The sequence below is a fragment of the Triticum aestivum genome, chromosome 4D, assembly GCF_018294505.1.
Source record: "Triticum aestivum cultivar Chinese Spring chromosome 4D, IWGSC CS RefSeq v2.1, whole genome shotgun sequence".
NCBI lineage: Eukaryota > Viridiplantae > Streptophyta > Magnoliopsida > Poales > Poaceae > Triticum > Triticum aestivum.
The window spans coordinates 130,338,283-130,344,058 of NC_057805.1; the positions used below are offsets into that span (position 1 = coordinate 130,338,283).

Sequence of the window (5,776 nt, forward strand, 5' to 3'; positions counted from 1 at the left end):
ATGAATCACCATATCCAGAGATTTGTCGACATAGCTTATTGCCAGATAATGTTCAGTGTGTGAAAGGCATCAAGCTTTCATGCGATGGATGGCTTTTGCAAACCCGACATGTGGCGATGTGGTTCATGTCAACAGCAAATATGCACAACTTGATTCGTACTGATATCTAGACTGAGCCATGTATCCTGCTGCTGTAGCACGATCCTTTTTTATTGAATATTATGTACTGTTGTTAGTTTGAAGCACTCCTCTGGTTTGAAGGATATATGCTTTTCTGGGATTAAGTGCATCATAACTCACCCGCGTAGGACTGGACTATTTTATTACCCGTAACAAAATATTATTCTGTTACCTAGGGCGCGTCCATTTTCTTCCTCCTGCCGCCGCCCGAACCCACCTCCGCCCAGCGCGCCGCCCCGATCCCACCTTCACCCAGCGCGCCGCCGCCCGGATCCCACCGCCACCCTGCGTGCCGCTGGCCCTATCCTCCTCCTCCCAGGCGCCTCCGCCACGATCCCCCTCCTCCCAGCGTGCCTCCCGTCGCCGCCCCCGCCCCCAACTTGCCCTCGTGCAAGCCACCGCCGGCCACCTTCCTCCGGTGAGCAACCGCCATCCGCCTTCCTCGCGCGAGCCATAGCCGGCCGCCTTCCTCCGGCGAGCAACCGCCAACTGCCTTCCTCCCGCGAGCCACTGCCGGCCGCCTTCCTCCGCCGCGTCTGCCTTGGCGGGCCGCGCCCTGTCTCCACTACCGCCTCTGGTCACGCACTGCCCCATTCATGGCTAGCTTGCGTATGGAACCTGCAAGTTCAACATTTGCACAATATTCAGTTCTTGTAGTACAAATGTCTCCCTCCCCCCACGCCATCCTCGGAACCCCTCACTCGCGCCACGGCCGCAGCTTCACTCCCGTGCGCCACCCTCGGTTGTCGCGCCATGGCCTGAGCTCAGCGGCTGTGGGTGGAGCCGCTGGGTCGAGGAACTTTGCCTCGACAGTACAACAGCACACTCTGCTGTTGGTCGCGATAAGAGCTGCGCACAAGCCACCCCCTGTCCGCCCTCGATCTGTCTTAGTCATCTCCCTCTCATCCTCTCTCTATCTCTGGTATGCGTTTGTGTGTGCAGGGAGTGGGAGGAGATAGAGCAGGGGAGTGGGAGGCCCTTCCATGGCAAATCCGTCGGCATCTTCCATGGATATTGCGACCTCTCTTGATTTTTGCTTGAGGATTTCTCCTCTGGATCTGTAGACTGTAGTTCCTGCATAGCGGTGTCCTTTTTTCTAGTGTTCCTCTTTCGATGTTGATGCATGTGTTTAATAACCCCACTGATGCGAATTCTGAAAACAAGCTCCAGTACAAGAAAAATGGGTCGTTCAGTTCAATTCTGAATTATAAGTGTGTAAACACATCCTGCTTACACAGTAACTAATTAACTATGATAACCATGTTCAGACTTCTATAAATCCCAAAACTATGCAGAGTTAGGATTGTTACTACCTTGCTTCTTACTATTGATTCATTTTTTATGAGAAGGTATTAAGATGGTACATGTAGTTGGGCATCTCAATATACTGTAATGTGTTTTTTTGCATATTACCTTGAAATTATGTTAGCAATTCTGAATTGCGATTGTGCTTGAAACTGAAAATAATTCTGTAACTTCTCAAACCTCGTGGACTTGATGCTTAAAATGCTTACAGAACGAATTGATTCTTGTTTCTTTCATGATCAGTTCAGCAAAAAAAAAGTTCAGTCCAATTTCAAATTCTCATTTGAGTTTAGTCAAAGTTTCTTATTTTAGTCCAGTACAATATCCAAGTTTATTTCAGTTCAATTCTTATTTTAGTTTTAGTTCATTTCAATTCTTATTTTAGTCAATCTGTAGTCTATGGATTTTATTTGGCCTAGATTGCTAGATGTACTAACTTGTTGTGCCAAGGCAATATAAAACATTAAGTGTCGCTACTGTAATTTGTTCATTGTTTCATGCCTTCCCGCCGACGCGCGCCCCCACCTCCTCGCCGACGCGCGCCCCCCGCCTCCCCGTCGACGTGCGCCGCCATGCCTTCCTACAGACGCGCACCGCTCCGCTGCCTCAGTGCCCATGCCGTTCAAACTCAGCCACCTAGGCCGTTCAGTTGGCGGTGTTCCTGCAGCTGCAGAGGTGGTGCTGACAGTAGTAGGCGCTGGTTGTGTTGGATAAAATGCCTAGGAGCTCCCATGATTTATACATGGAACCTAGATGATTCCGTTTCTTCATTCCCCCAAGTGCTTCAATGCTGGCTCCTTCTCGGCTGGCTCGATCGCTGCTGGATTAGGTGGGCGTAGGTGTGGGTTTACATTGAAGCTGGCACCGCTCTTGTGTTATTTTCTCTAGCGATTGAGAAATTGATACTCTTTTTAATGCGTAAGTTTATCTGCTCACAACCTGTTTGTATGAAAAGCCAAATAGCTTGAGAATAGCAACCTGTTCGAGCTTAGCTGAGAGGATTTTGAATCGTTGTGTGAGGAAGTGTGGACATGGCCTTGAGATAATGCATGCTGCTTTATTCATAGAGAGACGGTGCCGTTGATTTTATTCATAGGAAACTGAACCAAAACAGTGGTTGCTACTAGTGTTTGGAAATTATAATTACTAGAACTCTTATTTCTCACCCTTTTAATTGCTGGCTAATTCTTGTAAAAAGTAGTGGTTAATCTTGCTAATTACTTTGATGTGATGCCTAGGTGGTCACTCCAGCTCCTGCAACCAACACAGGTCGTTGCCCCCTTTGCCACAACGGCAGGAGCACAAATACGAGTGTGGTCGTCCTCAACCAGTTCCTTCACGCGGCCTTCACGCAACCCCTGCTCATGTATGCTTACACCAAAAGTACAACTCTTGTTACTCTCCTCGTACTTGCTCTTGCTTATTTTCTAAGCAATAATTCCTATTGCTTCCTCTTGGGGAAAGGGATCCCATGTTGAAGCCTTGGTGCTCACCCGCTGTTTATATTCATCACCATAGTGTACGAAACATATGAAAACCATTCTGGCTTCGGGAGAAAATATAACCAGTACATGTGCAATTGCGTGAGAAGTTCCCTTATGAAAGTTCCTTGTAAACAAACCACATGAAAGTTCGTCAAGAAAAACTTTGTAAGTTCAAAATGGCTATAGGAAAACTTTGTAGGTTCAGATGGGTATAGAAAACTTTGTAAGTTCAAAATGGGCACGCCTAATAGTGCGTGAATAAAATTTTTAAACCCAACAAAGTCCATGTTGGTCGGTCTACAGTGTGTTGTCAAGAAGGTTGTTGGCCTTGGAGGCCGACACTAGCTGATCATCTACCTTCCAATTATATTAGGCATATACCACTGAAACTGCAGGTCGCGCCCTCCTCCCACCGTAGGTGGTGCCCTCCTCCCGCATAGCCTATTGGTTGGTGTACCGTGACCCCTCCTCATATTTTTGGTATGAATTTGATGAATCTTCTTGATGCTCTGTTCTTATTCATCTAGAGATTCCTCCTCATATTGATTGTTTGTATTGCTCTGTTCTTGTCATTTTGTAAATTAGAAAACAGTAGTCAGTATTTTTTTATAAAAAAGTTTACCGCATAAAAAATGCAACAGTAGTTCAACACAATATCAAGGAGGGTGTGAGTTGGGTATGGTTACAGACGAAAGATATGTGTTGAAAAGTTCACTTCGTCTACATACGTAAGTTCAAAAAATTGTCATAGAGCTAGTTTAAAAAATTGTCAAAAGGCAAAATGGTTGTGCTAGTTCAATTTTTTCAGTCCATCTTCTGTATGCTATTCAGTACATCTAATTCCAAATCGTAAGTACAATTGCCTTTATGTTTTCCATCTTCATATAACACAAAATAGGCACTGGAGGATAAGGTGAGAATATATACTAATGAAATGCTTGGTGGCGTTGTCCATGTTTTGAATTTAAACCACTAGCTTTTTTATACACGAGCGCCTGTCCTGGGAGAGCCCTATATTGCCATGAGCACTACTGCTACAAACTTTAATCCCCCATTGTCCGGCCCTATATTTTATCCTCGGTTCTTAGAAAAGCATGGAAACAATTCTCTGTGTGTTAGAGTATCAGTTCATGTGGAGAAGAACATGTTTCCTATATGAAAAAAATAATATATTATTATCAGTTCAATATGTATTTTGTCATTAGTTCATACAGAACAACCGTAAAAAATATTTTGATGTGTGTTAGAGAGAGATCAACTTTATATTATATGGTAGCTCACTCATTGCATGATTGCACAGCAGTTTGGCATCAAAATTCACATCAGTTTAGGGGTGCCCGCATCACGGTCTCACCGTGCTACCGCAATCTCTCCTTGATACGCCACCGGACGAGCCCCTCCTCACACTTTGGCAAGCTGTCACTTGCTCCTGTGCCTGGATCCCATGTGAGCGCTGATGGTAGTCCTCTGTGTGCGTCAATGGCACTTTCTCACAGCAATCTCCCTCTCTTTCTTTGCTCCTGCTATTAAAATGCATAGATGTGGTATTCTGCTAACTGAGTAGTTGGGAAGATGTGAAAAGAACATGCTCTTTAGGTGTTTGTGACTATTCCTGTGAGCACCAATGAATTTAAATTTTTATTTTGTGCTTCCGTGTATGTTTTTGGGCAGCACAAGTACATCGTCATAGTAAGTACAAATGCGGTCTTATGGAACTCTGATAGTTGTTGGATGCTATTCCAAATGCCAATCATGCAAAACGGTTGTTGCTAGAATCTAGATGATATTTAATGTAGATACCATAGTTTCACCGTATTTTTTGGTTCTAAATATTTCTGCATACCTCTTTAAAAGAATGTTCCGTTTGTGATCATTTCTTGTAGGTATTCATGTGGACTTTAAATAATGACTATTCTTGTATGAGGTTTGAAGATTATCGTGGAGCAAGTTCAAGAGATTAGTTTCGTGAAAATAAATGTGATCTTTTGGTCAGGATTTTGCATGATCCATAGCCATCGATGGCAACAGGAGGCGTCCTGCGTGAGTCGTCCATCGTCTTCTATGCGTGAGCTTGTTGTCTCTACACATCTAGCATCAGAGTATCGCCTCCCCTTGCCACACACACATGCGGTGTGGTCGAGCTAGTGTTGTTTGTGATACTGCTCGTGACTCTTGCGTCGTCATTGGACAAAGAATTTGTTCTGTGACTATGTATTTGCAGGACCTTTAGCAAATATTGTTGTGTTCTGAGTATTCTGATGTGGGCCAAATGGTGAGCATTTAAACATCAGTCTGAATTAACAAAACTGATAAGTTCTACTTTCAATAAACTGATGAACCTAGATGCAACAAAGCTCTGCCATTAGCCGTGGGGATTATCAGTTCATGTGTATTGTGTTCTTTTTGTCGGTTAATGTATTTCTTGTTTGTCAGGTCATGTGCAAGTTTGTTATCAGTTCATGTGTATGTGTATTGGTGATCTATGCTATTGCTGCTAGCTATCGATCAGACTGGTATTACTTTGGCAGCTCCATGTAATTAGCCCCTTTGTTGGGTGAATCTCCTACTACTTGCTAGCTTTGGAATTGTAAAAACACAATAAGTTCACAATTTAAAAAGGTGTAAGTTCAACACGACGTCCTAGATAAGTTTTAGGAAAAAGTTGAAACACAAAGAAAACCCAAAGAAATTCAAATGGTAACGTTCAAGTCGTGGGATGAAAGAAGTCCAGAACAACGTTGAAAATGTTAAGAGTTGACACACAGTATATTTCTTTAAATAAAATTTCATTCAGTTCAAAGATATAA

The 5,776-nt window shown here is 43.8% G+C and overlaps 1 long non-coding RNA gene across 1 annotated transcript; it reads left to right on the forward strand.

Annotated features, from left to right (window-relative positions):
- The first annotated feature begins 340 nt into the window (after positions 1–340).
- On the forward strand, positions 341–5,350 carry LOC123096822 (uncharacterized). Its single transcript, XR_006446712.1, has 2 exons — positions 341–598; positions 2,724–5,350. It is a non-coding gene; the product is annotated as an uncharacterized lncRNA (long non-coding RNA).
- The last annotated feature ends 426 nt before the right edge of the window (positions 5,351–5,776 follow it).